Source organism: Hippopotamus amphibius, chromosome 12 (assembly GCF_030028045.1).
Source record: "Hippopotamus amphibius kiboko isolate mHipAmp2 chromosome 12, mHipAmp2.hap2, whole genome shotgun sequence".
Classification (NCBI taxonomy): domain Eukaryota; kingdom Metazoa; phylum Chordata; class Mammalia; order Artiodactyla; family Hippopotamidae; genus Hippopotamus; species Hippopotamus amphibius.
This window is the reverse complement of record NC_080197.1, coordinates 48262433-48284813: the sequence shown is the minus strand read 5'-3', so window position 1 is coordinate 48284813 and position 22381 is coordinate 48262433.

Genomic DNA, 22381 nt, shown 5'->3' with positions numbered 1-22381 from the left:
TTCTCTTTTCATCTAAGACTAGGAATATCCAGAAAATGTTTCATATCAGTAAAATACTAACTTTTGAAAGGCAAGAATTTTCCTCAGATCTTTACTTGACTAGATTTGCAGCTTCTACTCAACTGTGAATTCTTTAATATTTATTGAGCATGTAGTATGTGCAGACCATGTTCTGGGCAATGTCTGTCTGAAGTGAGATGAATGTTTATTGGATGAAGCTGTTGTCAGTTGAAAATGGGGGGCAATGTATCGGATGTCATAGTGTAGGAGAAAATAAAAACATTATTTAGATCAGTGATTTTCAAAATTTCTGTGATTGTAATCTAGAAGTAAAAATGCATCGTGTGTGTGTGTGTGTGTAATGCGTTATGTAATACATTGTATATTGGGTGGGCCAAAACATTCATTCAGTTTTTTTCTGTAAGATGACTCTAGTAGCCCTTAGCTGTCTTTAACTTTATTTGAAACAATTTTGTTAGGTTGTATGTGATGGCTGTCATATCAGTGTGCATTTGCAAAAAGACATCAAAATTGTGTAGCCACTTTAATATTGAAGATGGAAGAGAAAAAACATTTTTGGCATATTATACTTTTTTTATTTCAAGAAAGGTAAAAATGCAACAGAAACACAAAAAGATTTGTGCAGTGGATGGAGAAGGTCCTGTGACTGATCAAATGCATCAAAAGTGGTTTGTGAAGTTTCATGATGGGGATTTCTTGCTGGACAATGCTCCACGATGAGGTAGACCAGTTGAAGTTGATAGCAATCAAATTGAAAGAATAATTGAGAACAGTCAACGTTATATCACGCAGAAGATAGCCAACATACTAAAAATATCCAAATCAAGTGTTGAAAATCACTTGCCCCAGCTTGGTTCTGTGAATCACTTTGATGTTGGATTCCACTTAAGTGAGAAAAACCTTCTTCACCATATTTCTGCATGCTATTCTCTACTGAAATGTAATGAAAACATTCTGTTTTTTAAAACAAATTGTGACCGAGGATGAAAAGTGGATACTGTACAACAATGTGGAATGGAAGAGATCATGGGGCAAGTGAAATGAACCACCAACAACCACACCAAGGACTAGTCTTCATTCAAAGAAGGTGATGTTGTGTATATGGTGGGATTGGAAGGGAGTCCTGTATTATGATCCCCTTCTGGAAAACCAAACAATTGATTCCAACAAGTACTTCTCCCAATTAGACCAACTGAAAGTGGCACTTAAAGAAGAGCATCCAGAATTAGTCAACAGAAATTTGTACCATAATGTTTATTGCAGCACTATGTACAATAGCCAGGACATGGAAGCAACCGAAATGCCCATCAACAAATGAATGGATAAAGAAGATGTGGCATATATATACAATGGAATATTACTCAGCTATAAAAAGGGATGAGATGGAGCTATATGTCATGAGGTGGATAGAACTACAGTCTGTCATACAGAGTGAAGTAAGTCAGAAAGAGAAAGACAAATATTGTATGCTAACTCACATATATGGAATCTAAAAATGGTACTGATGAACTCAGTGACAAGAACAAGGACGCAGATACAGAGAATGGACTGGAGAACTCGAGGTTTGGGAGGGGGTGGGGGGTGAAGGGGAAACTGAGACGAAGCGAGAGAGTAGCACAGACATATATATACCACCAACTGTAAAATAGATAGTCAGTGGGAAGTTGTTGTATAACAAAGGGAGTCCAACTCGAGGATGGAAGATGCCTTAGAGGACTGGGGTGGGGAGGGTCGGGGGGACCCGGGGGGGGGAGTCAAGGAAGGGAGGGAATATGGGGATATGTGTATGAAAACAGTTGATTGAACTTGGTGTACCCCCCAAAAAATAATAAATAAATAAATAAAATTAAAAAAAAAAAAAAAGAAAATGCATAATCTTCCATCAGGGTAACGCAAGACAGCGTTTCTTTGATGACCAGGCAAAAACTGTTACAGCTTGGCTGGGAAGTTCTGATTCATCTGCTGTATTCACCAGACATTGCACCTTCGGATTTCCATTTATTTTGGTCTTTACAAAATTCTCTTAATGGAAAAAATTTCAATTCCCTGGAAGACTGTAAATGGCACCTGGAACAGTTCTTTGCTCAAAAAGATAAAAAGTTTTGGGAAGACAGAATTATGAAGTTGTCTGAAAAATGGCAGAAGGTAGTGGAACAAAAGGGTGAATACGTTGTTCAATAAAGTTCTTGGTGAAAAATGAGAAATGTGTCTTTTATTTTTACTTAAAAGACCGAGTCTGTCATACAGAGTGAAGCAAGCCAGAGGAGAAAAACAAATACTGTATGCTAACTCATATATATGGAATCTAAAAAAAAATGGTACTGATGAACCCAGTGACAGGGCAAGGATAAAGATGCAGATGTAGAGAACGGACCTGAGGACACGGTGGGGGGGGGGTGCATTGGGCAAAGGGGAAGCTGGGACAAAGTGACAGAGTAGCATTGACATACACACACTACCAAATGTAAAATAGATAGCTCGTGGGAAGTTCCTGCATAACACAGGGAGATCAATTCTATGACGGGTGATGACTTAGAGGGCTGGGATAGGGAGGGTGGGAAGGAGTTGCGGGAGGGTGGGGATATGGGGATATACGTATAAATACAGCTGATTCACTTTGGTGTACCTCAAAAATTGGCACAACAGAGTAAAGCAATTATATTCCAATAAAGAGCTTTAAAAAAAAAACCAAAAAAACCCTGAAGTCACTTTTTGGCCAACCCAATGTATGTGTGTATATGTGTGGTGTGTGTACACACATATATGTGTGTGTGTGTGTGTATAAACTGAAACAAAAGTTTCTTCAGTTAATGTTCATCTTACTCCTTGAAAACAATCTGATATTTTCTGTTCTGTTCTATTCAACAGAACAGATCATAAATGCTGATCAGCAACCCTTTAAATTTGTTTTGAATGAGTGGCAAACTGATATAGATAAGGTAAAAATCATCATTCAGGTGACAATTCTGTATAGAGAAGTACCCTTTCTTGATTGACTTTTATTATATTCAGCTAAGACGGACCTTTCTTGGAGGAGAAAGTGACCTAACAGATGTAGATCACCTCAGGCGGACTAAGGGGAATATTTGGACCCAGTTTGACAAACTGCATGTTTGGACATAGCTGGATTAGTTAGTAAACGTAACTGCTGGCTGCTTATCACTAATTAGGTGAATGTGGGCATTGAAGGCACCAAAGAAATCATTAAGACATTTGGTAACAGCTGGATGGTTGGAGAAGTTTTCAAAGCTGCTGCTCTGGGGTAGAGTCAAGATGGTGGCGTGGGAAGACACGGAGATCGCGTCTCCCCACAAATATAACAGTTGCCAGAGGCCGGCCAGGGACCTGAGGCCCAAGCAGACCGCAGGAACCCCAGAGCAACTGGGTAGGACCTGGGGGAAGTCAGGGGGGTGGGGAAGGGGAATCCAGACCGGAGCGGCGCCCCTGGGGGCTGGCAGGGTGAGAGGGGAGGTTCCTGCCTGGAGGGACCGCTGAGGGCTGGGGAGATCGGGGAAACTGCAACTGGGTTTCACCCGCCCAGGAGGCCAGGAGGCCTGCTGAGGTATCTGGCTTGGGGGCATGCTGGGCTCCCCAGCAGGGTCCTCCACCCTCCAGGGCCCCCTCTGGGCTGCCTGGATCCTGGGGGAGTGGGAGGGAGGGAGGAGGGCGGGGAGGTGGAGAGGCGGACAGGAGGGGGTGGGGGCTTTGAGATTGAGGGATAGGGAGGCAAGACAGCGTTTTGCCTGCCCCCTTGGCCAGGGAGGCTGACTGGGCTCCCGGGCCTGGTCCGTCACTCTCTGGGCCCCCATCCAGCATGAGGGTCCTGGGGGCTTGGAGGGGAGGGAGATGGGGGAGGGAGAGAGGCAGACAGTGGGGGTGGGAAGGGATCTCTCCAGGTCAGTAGAATAGGGGAGGCACCAGCGGGTATTTCTTCTGGGTGGGTTCTCCACCTTCCAAGGCTCCTCCCGGCCGTTGGTCCTAGAAGTACAGGAGGGAAGCAGTGGGGGGAAGAGAGGTGGAAGTGGGGAGGGACCCTCTGGGATCAGAGGATCAGGGGAGGATCGGAAGGCATTTCCACTGCCCACTGGCCCGGGAAGCCTGCTGGGCTCCCGGGCCTGGTCTCCAACTCTCCAGGGTCCCCTCCCAGATGCGTCGGTCCTGGGAACGCTGGAGCGTGGCAGGGGAAGAGGAAGAGAGGCAGACTGGAGGTGGGACGTTCCAGGATCAGAGGACCACGGGATGTGCGGAGGACCTTTCCCCTGCCCACTTGGGCCTGGTGAGCCTGCTGGGTTCCCGAGTCTGGTCCCTTGGTCTCTCTGTCTGAGTGGGTCATACAGGCATGGGAGGGAGGGAGGAGAGGAGGAGAGGAAGAGAGGCAGACAGTGGTGGGCGGGACCTTGCAGGATCAGAGGATCGGCGGAGACGCTTTGGGAAATCTCCCTACCCACTTGGCACTGTGAGGCCTGTTGTGCCCCCAGGCCTAGTCTTCAGCCCTCCAGAGCCCCTCTAAGTCTCACTGGTCCTGTGGGGTGTAGAAGGAAAGCAGGGAAGAAGAGGAGAGGCGGGCAGGGGAGGGGACCTTCTGGGATTGGAGGATCAAGGGAGGCAGAGAAGGTATTTCCCCTGCCCACTAGCTCTGTGAAGCCTGTTAGGCTCGCGGACCTGGTCTTTCACGCTCCAGGGCCCCCTCCAGCTGCTTGGGACCCAGGAGAGTGGGGGCCGGGAGAGAGGAAGAGAGGCAGACAGGGACCCTATGAGATTGGGAGATCTGGGGAAGTGCCACAGGCATTACCCTAGCCCAGTAGGCCCTGGGAATCCTGTTGGTGTAAGAGTCTGATCTCCTGCCTTCCAGTGACCCCTGCAGCTGTGAGGGTCCTAGGCGAATAGGAGAGAGGAGGTGAGGAAGAAGAGAACCCAAGGGGGAGGGACCTCCCGAGATTGGAGGACTAGGGGAGGTGCCTAACATTTCTCCCACCAACTCGGGCCCAGGGAGCACACTGGGTACACTGACCTGGTCCTTTGCTTCCAGGACCAGAGGCATTCCTGGGTCCCTCTGCCTCAGTGTGCCTAAGGCCCATTCCCCACCACCCCCAGGGCCTTTTCTAAGCATAGGCCTTGCCCATTGCCTAACTTCCCCCTCCACCCAAACCCTTGTCTAAGCCCCACCCCCACAGCCAAGGCCTTTTCTGGCTTTTCCTTTCTTTTTTCTTTCTCTTTTTTTTTCTTCCCACTGCCTCACTTAGGCTACTGCAGTTGTTTTACCTTCCAGTTTTTGCTCCACCTTTTTTAAAAAAATTGTTTCTAACACATCTGTTAGTTTCCTATTATTGTGTTTTTTATCTTGCTGTTGTTCTGCTGTTCTCCTACTTTTTAAATTTTTTTTTCATTTTTCCCTGCTCCACATGACTTGTGGGATCTTGATTCACAAGCCCAGGGTCAGGCCTGAGCTACTGAGGTGGGAGCTCTGGGTCCAAAACATTGGACTAACAGGGAAACCCAGTTCCCAGGGAATATTCATCAGAGTGAGGTCTCCCAGAGGTTGTCACCTCAACACCAAGACCCAACTATACTCAACAGCCTACAAACTCCAGTGCTTGAAACCTCAGGCCAAACACACAGTGGGACAGGAACACAATCCCGCCCATCCAACGTGGGGGGGAAATGAGATGACAAAAATTATGTCACAGGTGAAGGAACAAGGTAAAAGTACACAAGACCAAATAAATGAAGAGAAAATAGGAAATTTGCCTGAAAAGGAATTCAGAGTAATGATAATAAAGATGATTGAAAATCTCGATAACAAAATACAGAAAATACAAGAAACAGTTAATAAGGACTCAGAAGAACTAAAGAGCAAGCAAACAGTAATAGATAACAAAATAACCAAAATTAAAAATACTCTAGATGCTATAAACAGCAGAACGAGGCAGAAGAACGAATAAGTGAGTTGGAAGACAGAATGGGGGAAATAACTGCCACAGAGCAGGAAAAGAAAAAAGAATAAAAAGAATGGAAGACAGTTTCACAGACCTTGGTGATAACATTAAGCATGCCAACATTTGAATAATAGGCATCCCAGAAGAAGAAGAAAAAAAGAAAGGATCTGAGAAAATATTTGAAGAGGTTATAGTGGAAAACTTCTCCAACATGGAAAAGGAAATAATTAATCAAGTCCAAGAAGTGCAGAGAGTCCCATACAGAATAAACCCGAGGAGAAATACACTGAGGCACATATTAATCAAACTAACGAAAATTAAACACAAAGAAAAAATATTAAATGCAGCAATAGAAAAGCAACAAATAACACATAAGGGAAAACCCATAAGGATAACAGCTGATCTTTCTGCAGAAACTTTGCAGGCCAGAAGGGAGTGGCAGGATATACTGAAAGTCCTGAAAGAGACAAACCTACAGCTAAGAATACTCTACCCAGCAATAACCTCATTCAGATTTGACAGAGAAATCAACAGCTTTACAGACCAGGAAAAGTTAAGAGAATTCAACACCAACCAAACCAGCCTTACAACAATTGCTAAAGGAACTTTTCTAAGCAGGAAACACAAGAGAAAGAAAAGACCTACAAAAACAAACCCAAAACAGTTAAGAAAATGGTAATCGGAACACACATGTCAATAATCACCTTAAATGTAAATTGATTAAATGCTCCAACCAAAAGACACATACTGTTTGAATGGATATAAAAACAAGACACTTCTATATGCTGTCTACAAGAAACCTACTTCAGACCAAGAGACACATATAGACTGAAAGTAAGGGGATGGAAAAAGATATTCCATGCAAATGTAAGTCAAAAGAAAGCTGAAGTAGTGATACTCGTATCAGACAAATTAGACTTTAAAGTAAAGACCATTACAAGAGACAAGGAAGGACACTGCATAATGATCAAGCGATCAATCCAAGAAGAAGATATAACAATTCTAAATATCTATGCACCCAACATAGGAGCACCTCAATACACAAGGCAAATGCTAGCAGCCATAAAAGGGGACATTGACAGGAACACAATAATAGTAGGAGACTTGAACACCCCACTTACATCAATGGACAGATCATCCAAACAGAAAATAAATAAGGACACACAAGCTTTAAATGACACATTAGACCATCTCGACTTAATTGATATTTATAGGACATTCTATCCAGAAACTACAGAATATACTTTCTTCCCAAGTGCACACAGAACATTTTCCAGGATAGATCACATCTTGGGTCACAAATCAAGCCTCAGTAAATTCAAAAAAGTTGAAATCATATCAAGCATTTTCTCTGACCACAACACCATGAGACTAGATATGAATCACAGGAAAAAAACTGTAAAAAATACAACCACATGGAGGATAAACAATATGCTATTAAACAACCAAGAAATCACTCAAGAAATCAAAGAGGAAATAAAAAAATATCTAGAAACAAATAACAATGAAAACACAATGACCCAAAACCTATGGGAGGCAGCAAAAGCAGTTCTAAGAGGGAAGTTTATAGCAATACAGTCCTACCTCAAGAAACAAGAAAAATATCGAATAAACAACCTAAACTTACACCTAAAACAATTTGAGAAAGAAGAACAAAAAAACTGCAAATTGAGCAGAAGGAAAGAAATCATAAAGATTAGATCAGAAATAAATGAAAAAGAAAGGAAGGAAACAATAGCAAAGATCAATGAAACTAAAAGCTGGTTCTTTGAGAAGATAAACACAATTGATAAACCATTAGCCAGACTAATCAGGAAAAAGAGGGAGAAGATACAAATCAACAGAATTAGAAATGAAAAAGGAGAAGTAAAAACTGACACTGCAGAAATACAAAACATCATGAGAGACTACTACAAGCAACTATATGCCAATAAATTGGATAACCTGGAAGAAATGGATAAATTCTTAGAGAAGTACACTCTTCCAAAACTGAACCAGGAAGAAATAGAAAATATGAACAGACCAATCACAAGTATGGAAATTGAGACTGTGATTAAAACTCTCCCAACAAACAAAAGCCCAGGGCCAGATGGCTTCACAGGTGATTTCTATCAAACATTTAGAGAAGAGCTAACATCTATCCTTCTCAAAGTCTTCCAAAATATAGTAGAAGGAGGAGCACTCCCAAACTCATTCTAAGAGGCCACCATCACCCTGATACCAAAATCAAGCAAAGATGTCACAAAAAAAGAAAATTACAAACCAGTATCACTGATGAATATAGATGCAAAAATCCTCAACAAAATACTAGCTAACAGAATCCAACAGCACTTTAAAAAGATCATACACCATGATCAAGTGGGGTTTATCCCTGGAATGCAAGAATTTTTCAATATATGCAAATCAATCAATGTGATACACCATATCAACAAATTGAAGGATAAAAACCATATGATCATTTCAATAGATGCAGAAAAATCTTTTTACAAAATTCAACATCCATTTATGATAAAAACTCTCCAGAAAATGGGCATAGAAGGAAATTACCTCAACATAATAAAAGCCATATATAAGAAATCAACAGCCAACATCGTTCTAAATGGTGAAAAGCTGAAAGCATTCCCTCTAAGAACAGGAACAAGACAAGGGTGTCCACTCTCACCATTATTATTCAACATAGTTTTGGAAGTGTTAGCCATAGCAATCAGAGAAGAAAATGAAAGAAAAGTAATCCAAATTGGAAAAGAAAAAGTAAAACTGTCACTCTTTGCAGATTACATGATATTATACATAGAAAACTCTAAAGACTCTAGCAGAAAACTGCTAGCACTAATCGATGAATTTAATAAAGTAGCAGGATACAAATTTAATGTACAGAAATCTCTTGCATTCCTATACACTAACAATGAAAGAGCAGAAAGAGAAATTAAGGAAACTCTGCCATTTACCATTGCAACAAAAAGAATAAAATACATAGGAATAAACCTGCCTAAGGAGGCAAAAGGTCTGCATGCAGAAAACTATAAGATACTGATGAAAGAAATCAAAGATGACACAAACAGATGGAGGGACATACCATGTTCTTGGATTGGAAGAATCAACATTTGAAAATGACTGTACTACCCAAAACAATTTACAGATTCAATGCAGTCCATATCAAATTACCAGAGGCATTTTTCACAGAACTAGAACAAGAAATCTTATGATTTGTATGGAAATGCAAAAACCCCAAATAGCCAAAGCTATCTTGAGAAGGAAAGATGGAGTTGGTGGAATTAGGCTTCTTGACTTCAAACTATACTACAAGGCTACAGTGATCAAGACATTATGGTACTGGCACAAACACAGAAATATAGATCAATGGAACAGAATAGAGAACTCAGAGGTAAACCCAAGCACATATAGGCAGCTTATCTTTGACAAAGGAGGCAAGAATATACAATGGAGAAAAAGACAGCCTCTTCAATAAGTGGTATTGGGAAAACTGGACAGCAACATGTAAAAGAATGAAATTAGAACACTTCCTAACACCATACACAAAAATAAACTCAAAATGGATTAAAGACCTACATGCAAGGCCAGACACTATAAAACTCCTAGAGGGAAGCATAGGCAGAACACTATGACATACATCAAAGCAAGATCCTTTTTGACCCACCTCCTAGAATAATGGAAAGAAAATGAAGAATAAACAAATGGGACCTAATGAAACTTAAAAGCTTTTGTACAGTGAAAGAATCCATAAACAAGACAAGAAGACAACCCTCAGAATGGGAGAAAATACTTCCCAATGAAGCAAGGGACAAAGGATTAATCTCCAAAATATATAAGCAGCTCATGCAGCTCAATACCAAAATAGCAAATAACCCAATCCACAAATGGGTGGAAGACCTAAATAGACATTTCTCCAAAGAAGACATGCAGATGGCTAACAAACACATGAAAAGATGCTCAACATCGCTAATCATTAGAGAAATGCAAGTCAAAGCCTCACACCAGTCAGAATGGCCATCATCAAAACATCTAGAAACAATAAATGTTGGAGAGGGTGTGGAAAAAAGGGAACCCTCCTGCACTGTTGGTGGGAATGTAAGCTGGTACAGCCACTATGGAAAACAGTTTGGAGGTTCCTTTAAAAACTAAAAATGGAACTACCATATGGCCCAGTAATCCCACTACTTGGCATATACCCAGAGAAAACCATAATCCAAAAAGAAACATGTACCGTAATGTTCATTGCAGCACTATTTAAAATAGCCAGGACATGGAAGCAACCTAAATGCCCATCAACAGATGAATGGATAAAGAAGATGTGGCACATATATACAATGGAATATTACTCAACCATAAAAAGGAATGAAATTGAACTATATGTAATGAGGTGGATAGACCTAGAGACTGTCATACAGAGTGAAGTAAGCGAGAAAGAGAAAAACAAATGCCGTATGCTAACTCACATATATGGAATCTGAAGAAATGGTACTGATGAATCCAGTGACAGGGGAAGAGTGGAGACACAGATGTAGAGAATGGACTTGAGGACACGGGGCTGCGGTGGGGGGTGAAGGGGAAGCTGGGACAAAGTGAGAGAGTAGCATAGACATATATACACTACCAACTGTAAAATAGATAACCAGTGGGAAGTTGCTGTATAACAAAGGGAGATCAACTTGCTGTTGGGTGATGCCTTAGAAGGGCAGGACATGGAGGGTGGGAGGGAGTCGCGGGAGGGAGGGGATATGGGGATATATGTATAAATACAGCTGATCCACTTTGGTGTACCTCAAAAACTGATACGAGTGTAAAGCAAATATATTCCAATAAACAGCTTAAAAGAAAAAGAAATCATCAGAATTAAATACAGCGTTGCTCACCAAGGTGAAAAGAAGATGAAATTATGTGATAATTGAGAAAATTTGGGACATGAGTTTTACAGTAAAGAGAAATAACTCACTGGTTTGTGGTGCTAATACATGAAGCTTGGTGCTTTGATTGCAGTATGCTAACAACCCAGAAATTTCACGTGTAGCTAGATCATCAAATGTCCACAGGTGGATTCTGTCTCCTTTGTAATACTATTCTTTGTAGCCTTCTCTTTTATGCAAGTGCTCTTTGTATCCCACAGACAGCCCCCTTCACTGTTGCTGTGATGAACTGGCCCTGAAGATAAAGCATGTTCTACTTGGGCTCTTGTCTCTTGCAAGTGAAAAGCCAAGCAAATCCCTACAGTGTATTCGATTCTAGTAGGACTATTAGATGCCATGCCCTGACATCCAGAGGGGCTTCTTGTGCCACTTGCTCCTGGTCCGTTAAAACTGACTGCCTTGGCAATTGTAATTCACAGAATGCCTACCTGGCTAACATTTTCCTGGCTTTTAACAGTCAAATGTCATAGGATATACAAATCTCTGAATACAATATTTTTTCAGGTGACTATAGAAAAAATTATATTTACATTCCCAAAGCCCAATACAACATTAACAGTATATTAGACAAGAGAAGTTTTGAATTATACTCCAGATGCAAGTGGTAGAATGCCAGAAGCACATGTGGGCATTTTAGAAAGTTTACCAAATGCCCACAAACACGATAGAGGTGCTGAGCTAGGAGAGGCTGAGCCACTCCAGGCACAGAAACTCCTTGTTAACAACCACGTGAATTGCTCTGAGATTGGGAAACCATTTTTTAAGCATTTCTATCTTAACTTAATAGTTTGTTACATATATATTGGCATTTTACTATGTTTTACTATACTTGGTGTTGACACTAACATTTTTGACCATTTAAATATTTGTTTGCACAGAATATCTGATTTTTGGGAACACATGATTGATGTTAAGCAAGAGATGCCTGTAACTATAAGATAAAAGTAAATTAATAAGTTATAGTAACTAAAGCTTTGAGTTGTGATAGAATATTAATGCCTAGAGTTCTCATTTCTGCGAAGTCTGTGACCTTTTGAAGCTCTCTGAAATTTATTTTGGTATGTGATATAAAGTTACACTTGTTTAAAATGGTTAAGCTCTAACTCCCCCTAATATCTTTTGTTGAAGAGGCCATCTATATATGTCATGGATTTATGCTGTTTTGTATTCATATTTTCAGTTAATGCACATTTTCTCAACCTTGGCATTACTGACATTCTGGCCTGGATCATTTTTCATTGTGCACTGTAGGATGTTTGGCAGCTTCCATGGGCTCTACCCACTGGAAACCAATTATCACCCAGGTTGTGTTTATCAAAGCTGTCTCCAGGCATTGCCAAATGTGCCCTGAGGCCTCCGTCAATAACGTCTAAGTCACTACATCAGTTAGGGTCCTGACAGCAAATAGATGGTGCACTTAAATGGGGTAAATGAAGAGTGTGATAAGGGAACTGTCTATAAAGGTATGGACAGGCATAAGGAAATTCAGGAAGGGACAGTGGAGCACCTGGGGGATAGTAAGAGGGGGAAGGTTACCATATCTGGGCCTGAAGGGCAAGGATGGGAGAAACTACAGAACCCAGAGAGAGTATAAGATAGGACTGCATGACAGAAGCTGTGCTTTCCATGAAGAGACAGACCAAATGGGCACTACCAGTTTGGCAGGGAGATAGCTGGGAGAATAAACGCTCCAACTTGAACCTCCAGTGGTGGCTCCCATTGCTTGAACTTAACCATTAACCAGAGGGAAAGGGAGGCCCCTAGCAGAATGGAGAAAAGTGAACAGTAGATCTGGGATGGCAAAGGAAGCAGATTCAACACATGTCCATATTAATACTATGTTGATTATTGCCTCTGCTCCAAACTATCACCATTACTTATAGCTTTAAAATACATTTTAATATCTTATAGACAAACCACCACTCCCAGTTCTCCTCCTCCTCCTCTTCTTCCTCTTCCTTCTTCTTCAAATGCTGCCTCTTATTTATGAAAAATTATTATATTGATTTTCCTAATATTTTTTGCAGTCTTTTGTTCTGGATTCATTTTCTGTCTTCCTAACATAGAGGAACTGTTGGTAATAAAGGCTCTATGTATCAGTTAAGATAGGTTAGGCTATGCCACAAGTCAGAAAACCCCTGCAAATTTCAATTCCTTAACACAAAGGAAGTTTATGCTTTGCCTTGCAAAGTCCAATGTGAATCAGGTGACTCTCCATGACTGCTGCTTCATGTGGAGGTATTTTTGAAAAAAAGTCTTATTTGAAAGCAGTTCTAGGTTACAGATATTTTGTATCAGCAGTTTGAAGATAAAAGTCTTCTGTGTTGCATTTCTGTTGCTGCTGTTGAGAAACCAGGTAGGAGTGTAATTGTCATTTCTTTGTAGATGAGCTGTCTTTCCCACCCCACAGTACACCCCACCCACACCCAGTTGCTTTCAAGTGTTTAATTTTAGTGACCTGCAACTTAACTATGATAGATCTGGGTGTGTATTTCATTTAATTATCCTTCTTGGGATACTCACAGCTTCATGAAGCTGAGGATGTATGTCTTTCACTTATTTTGGAAATGCATCAGATTTTACTTCTTGAATGCTACCTGCTTCTCACTCTTTCTACCCTATCTATCTGGAGCTGGGATCAAATGTACATTAGACTTCCTCATTGTAGTTTCCCTGTGTCCTAGCAGTTCTTTCCATTTTCTGATCATTTATCTCTTTCTACTGCATTCTTGGTGATTTTTTTTTGGCTTATGACTTAGTTTATTTTCTATTCAGTCAATGTGTCCTTTGGTTTTCTAATTTGAGTGATAATATTTTTTATTTTTACATCTCTTTTTTTTCTTCTTCAACTTTAACTGGTCACTCACTCCAGATTATAATTTTGATACAAACTTATATTTCTCTAAGCATTTAAAAATATATATATATTTTTTTTCATTTTTTTAAGAACTTTTATTGAGATACAGTTAACTGCATATATTTAGAGTGTACAATTTGGTATTTTTTTTCTTATTAGTAATGTATATATGGCAGTCCCAATCTCCCAATTCATTCCCCCCAACCCTCCCCGTATATATTTTCTTTCCTGATAATTCCAACATCCTTCATCTTTGTGAGCCAGATTGTGTGTGTGTATGTAAGTGTCTGTGTGTTTTCCTTGCTAACTCTCTGCTTGGGGTGGTTTATTTCTTCATGTGTTTTGTGGTTTTTGATTGTAATCTCATAATACCTGAAGCTCTGTCTATGGAAATTCTTGGTGCCTTTTGGAGTATCAGCTGCTTTCAGTGTTCTCCATTTGACTTACCACATTGTGGAGGCCATTGGATTTACTTTCCTTCCCAAAGCCCACAAAACCAGATAACAGGAGACAACCAGGGATGGAAGATGCCTTTGGAGAAGGCATCAGTGTGTGTCTGGGTTCATGACTTCATGCACTATTCTTTCAATTTTTTCCATAGATTTGAGAATTTTCAAATCAAAAGTTGGGAAAATGCAACTAAATTAACTTAAAAAGATTGACTCTAGACGTCTGTTAACTTAAAAAAAAAAAAAAAAAGGAGATGGCTGATCAGTCCCTCCCATCAGGAGGCACGCATGAGCCTCCTAGATAGCTTCCTCCACAATATCAGCAGTATTTCATCTTGTGAAACTGAAAACCACAGCCACAGAAAGAGAGAGAAAATGAAAAAGCAGAGGACTTTGTACCAGATGAAGGGACAAGATAAAACACCAGAAAAACAACTAAATGAAGAGGATATAGGCACCCTTCCAGGAAAACAACTCAGAATAGTGATGGTGAACATGATCCAGGACTTTGAAAAAAGACTGGATGCAAAGATCGAAAAGTTTACCAAAAGTCTAGAAGAATTAAAGAGCAAACAAAAAGAGATATGCAACACAATAACTGAAATGAAAAATACACTAGAAGGAACCAATAGCAGATTAACTGAGGCAGAAGGGCGAATAAGTGACCTGGAAGACAGAATGGTGATAATCACTGATGTGGAAAAGAATAAAGAAAAAAGAATGAAAAGAACTTAAGACAGCCTAAGAGACCTCTGGGATAACATGAAATACACCAACATTCACATCATAGGGGTCCCAGAAGGAGAAGAGAGAGAGAAAGGACCTGAGAAAATACTGGAAGAGATTATAGTTGAAAACTTCCCTAACATGGGAAAGGAAATAGCCACCCAAGTGGAAGCGCAGAGAGTCCCAGGCAGGATAAACCCAAGGAGAAACATGCCAAGACATATAGAAGTCAAATGGACAAAAATTAAAGACAGAGAAAAGTTATTAAAAGCAACAAGGGAAAAACAACAAATAACACAAGGGAACTCCCATAAGGTTAACAGCTGAATTCTCAGCAGAAACTCTGTAGGCCAGAAGGGAGTGACATGATATATTTAAAGTGATGAAAGGGTAGAACCTACAACCAAGAATACTCTACCCAGCAAGAATCTCATTCAGATTCGATGGAGAAATCAAAAGCTTTACAGACAAGCAACAGCTAAGAGAATTCAGCACCACCAAACCAGCCCTACAACAAATGCTAAAGGAACTTCTCTAAGTGGGAAACTTAAGAGAGAAAAGAACCTACAAAAACAAAAACAAAATAATTAAGAAAATGGAAATAGGAACATATATATCGATAATTACCTTGAAAGTAAATGGACTAAATGCACCAACCAAAAGACACAGACTGACTTAATGGATACAAAAACAAGACCCATATATATGCTGTCTACAAGAGACCCACTTCAGACCTAGGGACACATACAGACAGAAAGTGAGGGGATGGAAAAACATATTCCATGCAAATGAAAATCAAAAGAAAGCTGCAGTAGCAATACTCATATCAGATAAAATAGACTTTAAAATAAAAAATACTACAAGAGACAAGAAAGGACATTACATAAAGATCAAGGGATCAAACCAAGAAGAGGAGATAACAATTATAAATATATATGCACCCAATACAGGAGCACCTCAATACATAAGGCAAATGCTAACAACTATGAAAGAGGAAATGCAAGGCAGAAATAGAGACACAGATGTAGAGAACAAACATGGACACCAAGTGAGGAAAGCGGGGAGGTTTGGGGGAGGATGAATTGGGAGATTGGGATACCAAATTGTACACTCTAAATATATGCTGTTTATTGTCTGTTAACTGTATCTCAATAGAAGTTCTTAAAAAATAGATAAATAAAAAAAAAAGAGATGGCTGTTTTACAGAATAGGAATAATCTGCTTTCTTTTTCAAAGAAGAAGCTTTTGTAGTTATTAATTCTACTGCTTCTCTTTATTTAATTTGTTTTCTGCTTCATCTTTATTTTTTCCCTCTTTTTCTCTTGCTATTTTGGTAGGGTTTGTTCTTTTCATAAATACTTGCTTTGAATTCATATTTCACTGATTTTCTTTTTTAAATTTGTTTTAAAAATAAGCAATGTTATATGTTTCTCCAAATCAAACTTTGGCTGATTCTTATAAGTTTTGATAGTATTGTAATGATTTTCATCTTTTCTAAATAGTATTTTATTTATAAATTTTTGTGAGAAAATCATAATAAAAGCACATGCATTTGGAATCTTTGGTGTTTATATAGATAAATATGAAAAATGCATGTACCATAATATTTTATATATATAGGTAAATATAAAATATAGAAAAATATGAAAATAAACATTATTATTCCAGCCCTTTCTCCATTTTGAGAATTACCATTGACATTCTAATGTATATCCTTCTAGTCTTTTTATCCACAAAACACAAACTTTTATGTTTGTTTTAAACAAAATTGAGATCTCATTAAGGTTTTGTACTCTAACTTACATCATGAGTAATTTTGTATGTCATCATATATTCTTCTAGAAAATGGTATTAATAGCTATATATGTCTATCATGTGCATATATTTTATTAAACCCCCTCTTTTCCGTTATCTAGATTGTTTTAATTTTTTTGCTATAATGAATTACGTAATATGACATTATACAGTAAATCTTAGTATAGACCTAGAATTATTTTCTTAAAATGAATTTCTAGACACAAAGTGTAGGACAAAATTAGATAAACATTTTTGAGACTTGATATACAAGATTAAATCGTCCTATAGAAAAGTTGTACAAATCATGCAACCACCAGGTGTCCATGTTACAATGTGCATTTCCTATCCAGGAGAACAGTTTAAAGAAAATCTTTGCCAGCTTGGTTGGTGTCATGTGGTACCATCTTGCCTTGATTTTAATTTGATTTCTAGTGGTATTGATTTATATTACGTTTTTCTTATGTTTGTTGATTATTGATGTTTCTTTTTATGTCGGTGCCTGTCTTTATGTGCTTTCTTTTGGGGCATTCATGTTTCTCTAGCAAGTTTATATGATATTTTATATATAAAGGATGTTAACTCTGTCATTATGTTACAGATATACTAAAGAAATTTAAAAACTTTCGTTTAAATGTGAAGAAATTAAAAATTTTTAAACAATAAAAATAATCCATTTTAAAATGGTTTCTTCCTTTTTTCTTTCCTGCTTGGAGAAATCTCCCCCAATTTATAATGAACTAAATATTCACTAATATCTTCCTCTGTTTCTTTCATATCAATCCTGCATTTGAAGTTTTAATCATTCTGAAACAAATTTTAGTATATGTTATAAGGTAGTAATCCAAATTTATATGTTTCCATACAGTTAATTAGTGACATTAATTTCCTCTAGTAATATAAACTCCCACTTTTATCATATTGTAAATTATAGTTTGGATCTCCTTCATTGACCAGGATTTATTTAGGAAGGTGCTTTTGAATTTCTAAACTTTAGTAAAAACCTGTTATATCCAGAGACTATGGCCTCTGCAATTCTATATTTTGTCATTTGTTGAGTTTTTCTATTGTAATTCAATATTAACTAAAGTTTAGTCAATGTTCAATATATTCTTACAGTGAAGATACATACTATACCCACACAGTTGAAAGGTATACAACTATTCATTCAATTCTTTTTATTGTTCAACTTATCTATAATAATAATTCTGATCCTTCCCAATTAAAGGAAGTTTAATGGTTAAGTTTAACAAACTTCAAAAAAATACTTGGTAAGATTTTTATTGGGGGATAGTATCGCAGGTTTTTTCCCATGTAATGCACCTTATTAGCACATGGCTAGTGTTAATGGTATCCACTAATCAAATTGTAGTAAAATGTATTCAGCTCTTGTTTCACTGTGATTTCTCTGGGGGTAAAATTCATGCCTTCCTTGACCTTATCCTGGTACATTATTTGCAGACAATAAACACTTTTAAAATGCAGTTGAATTTTACCCAAGTTAAACTCAGTGCAATCCTGCAAGAGGAAATTCCTAAAGAGAGTAAAACCCAGAAATAGTAAAGAAAATCATGTGTTCTTGATGCTAGATTTATGGTCATTGAGTAGAAAATGACAGGCCTTCATAGATGGTTCTTCTGGTCACTGTTTCTTTTCCCAAACACACACAAATATTCTATCTACACCCAAAAGGTTGCCCTATGAAGAACTCAATCTTACCAGTGGGTATAATTTGGTCTAAGATATGGAATTTCTATTCCTAGAAAAATAGATATTCATCAAATCAACTATAGTACTGCTCTTGAAGTAACCTTCCCAGAAAACTGTACATTAATCTAGAGGTAGAGCTAAGAGCCTTCTCAGCTCCAGACCATAAAGATCACTGCTGATGTCCTCATCTGGCCAAGCCCTCATGGGACTTGAAGGACATATTTCTGCTGCTTCTGAAATAAATTTAAGCATAGAATTCTTTTTTTTTAACACAATTTCCTGTCTTTTCTTAAAGTTAATTAATAAAGTAATTTATTTTATTGGCTGTGTTGGGTCTTTTTTGCTGTGCACGGGACTTTAGTTGCGGTGAGTGGGGGCTACTCTTCGTTGTGGTGCGTGGACTCCTCGTTGCCGTGGCTTCTCTTGTTGCGGAGCATTGGCTCTAGGCGCGTGCGCTTCAGTAGTTGCAGCACGTGGGCTCAATAGTTGTGGCTCATGGGCTCTAAAGCGCAAGCTCAACAGTTGTGGTGCACGGGCTTAGTTACTCCGCGGCATGTGGGATCTTCCTGGAGCAGGGATGGAACCTGTGTCTGCTGCATTGGCAGGCAGATTCTTAACCACTGTGCCACCTAGGAAGCCCAGCATAGAATTCTTTACCCACATTTGTAACCCCCAACATCCAGCTTCATTTTTCTCCATAAGCAGCCATTCTCCTCTGAGGTCTTCCCACGATGCTCTCAGCATGCAGGGGACAGGTACCGCTCCCACCACCTAGTCCCGCTCCTGGGACTAGCCCCCTTTCCCAGGCTGGGGAAGGGTTTCCTCTGCCCTTTGCTGTCTCCCTCATTTAGGAACTCTCTCTTCTCTCCTCTTCTCTGTGTACTGAACATCTAGTATTATTACCTCAAGAGTTTAGGTTTTATAAGGATAATTAGAAAGATGATCTGGAAGAATTTTTTTCAGCTGCCACATAAACCTAAACATCCCTGAAAGGGAGAGAGCAGGAAGGGCCTGGCCAACCATAGAGGAGGTGGTGTGTGTGTGTGTGTGTGTGTGTGTGTGTGTGTGTGTGTGCGCGCGCACCCGAGCACTGGAGCGGGTGGAGGAAGAGAGAATGGGACACACAAATGAGTATCTCAATGAATTACCCTGTTAACTGTGCTAGATTCTCTTAGTTCTCTCTAGAAACAATCTGAATTAGCTCTTTCTGGGACCAATGAGTGCTACAGACACAGTGAGATCACTCTCCAACATCCCAGATGGCAGGCTTTCAGGACAGAGCCAGAGAAACCTGGCTGAGGTTGTGGAAGGTCAAGGAATCTCTTGGGCTGCTGACCAGATTCAGATCCAGACGTTCTCTGCCCTACAGGAAGTCTCCAATCTCCTCTCGGCAGACACTCCATCTTCATTCCTTGCCTAGGTGAGTTTTACCCTTTCTTGCTTTGTTTAATCTTGACTCACTCTCTATTTTTCCCTCCCTCTGTCCCAGGAACCCCAAAGGAAACAAAATGGTTTCCCATGTGTGAATTCAACCTGCAGATATATTTGTTTGGCCTGTGCTATGTGGAAGACTTTACATTTTGTGGGGTTTTGTTTTGTTTTGTTTAATTAATTAATTAATTTTATTAATTTTATTTATTGGCTGCATTGGGTCTTCATTGCTGTGTGTGGGCTTTCTTTAGTTGTGGCGAGCAGGGGCTACTCTTCATTGTGGTGCGCGGGCTTCTCAGTGCAGTGGCTTCTCTTGTTGTGGAGCATGGGCTCCAGGTGCATGGGCTTCAGTAGTTGTGGCACACGGACTCAGTAGTTGTGGCTCATGGGCTCAGTAGTTGTGGCACATGGGCTTAGTTGCTCCACAGCATGTGGGATCTTCCCGGACCAGGGCTCAAACCTGTGTTCCCTTCATTGGCAGGCGGATTCTTAACCACCTGCCACCAGGGAAGCCCACAGTTTGTGTTTAATTTGAATTAGTTGGAGACACTGGGAAAATTCATGTTAAGAATACAGATTTCCAACTTTTCTCAAAATTTGGATGATTTGGCCACATTGGGCCCATATCTGTGGCAAAAATGGGTTTGAGTCCTTGAAAACATTATGCTAAATAAAAGAAACCAGTCACAGAAGACCACATATTATATGATCCCATTTATATGAAATGAATAGGCAAATTATAGACACAACCTTAGTGGTTGTCCAGGGCTAGGGGTGTTGGAGGGAAATGGGGAATGATTTTAAAGGATACAGGGTTTCTTTGGGGGGATTAAAGGGTTCTAAAAGCTATTGAGGTGATCATCGGATAAATCTGTGATTATATTAAAACATCGAGTTGTGCACTTTAAATGTGTGAATTATTTACTATATGAATTATATCTTAATACAGATGTTATTTTTTTAAAATGGGTTGGCGTTGGATGGCATTGGCCTTCTTCAGATGGAATATGTGAACTTCAATTTGCCACAGTCCTAAATATTCTATGCTGATTCCACTGGCCTCTGTTGGCATTTGACTTCTTAGCCTCAGTTTAACATCATGAGCACTTTTCTTTTTCTAGTATCTTTCTCATAAGTTCCCTTCTCTTATTCTATTTCTCATGAAAATTACCTTCATCTGTCCATCTCTGAGCACATCTTCAATGGTACTGAATACCACAGAAGAATAAAGAAATGTATTTCCTTATTAGTAACAATATTGCTGTAATACTAAACCCTATCAAACCAAACTTAAATACAATCTGGATTCTGGATTTATTAAACAAATACTGTGTACTGTGCCAACAAAAGAATAACAGGAAATTGTTTATAATGCCAAATCATCTAAGTATTCTCCCCTGAACAGCCCTGCAGTATGAGAAATGCAAGAGATACTGCAACATTGGAGACTGAGCTAGAATAGCTGGCATTTTTAAACAGCTTGTTGACGGACTGGCTTGTGAGAAAACCAACATTACATTGAAACTCTTAGGGATACTTTAAATTGGTGGATTATATGGTCGCTTGATTAAGTTTGGGTTATGTAAACAGTGGAGTGTTTAGATTTAGGCTTGGCTGTTGGAGTCCAGGCAGCTGTTTGTACTTAAGTCCAGCAAGAAGTCTTGTTAATCAAAGAGCTGACTGAATTTCTTTCTTTCTCCCACCCCCGCCCGCTGCTTTTTTTGTACCTGTGTTGTTTTTCCTCCTGTCCAGACCCTTTGGGCTCAGGACTGTTGGGAGGTGAGGCTGAGCGTTTTGAATCCTCCTCTGAGGATCAGGAACTTACTTTTTTGATTACGTGGATGTGCCCCACAGATTTCCCTTGCTGTGAGGTAATCACTTCATTTATCCAAGTTCTACAAAGCCTTTATTATTCCAGTTAGTTCATATTTTTGAAGCTAAGTCATCAGTTTGATGCGTTTGTTGTAAAATGTGGTTTAACAGCTTGTTAGCACATTTATTTTTTTTTAATGGAACCCAAAGATATTTCATGCTTGAGCAGCAATGGATTTAAGAGCAGATGAAAAGCTCCGTGAGCTGTGTGCATTTAGCACACAACAATGGTGGGAGGATGTGGCGTGGGGCTGGGAGCAGCCGGGGGGCAGGCTTCTCCAGGAGCTCTAGGTGGTTGTTTTCCTGACAGCGTCTTATAAATAACCAGTGTTGCATGATGCTTTCAGGTTGTCTGGGATGCACTGGCTCATTTGGGCAGTCTGAGTCCATGTGGTTTTTCTACCCTCTGAGATGATTCTATTTTATTTTGTCCACAGTGAAAAGGGGAAAGTTGGACTGTTGATTTCTGTCTTCTGCATGTGGCTTTGTAAAGTTGTTTCAGAACTAATGGGTTGGAACTGAGAGCTATGGTGGAGCTGCGTGAGTATCAGAGCCTTCGAAAAGTAAAAGTGGGGAAGCCACAAGCACTTTCCATGGCTTCATCACAAATACAAACTAGGTCATTTTCCCGGGAGGCAGCAAAAGTGAACCTTCTATGTT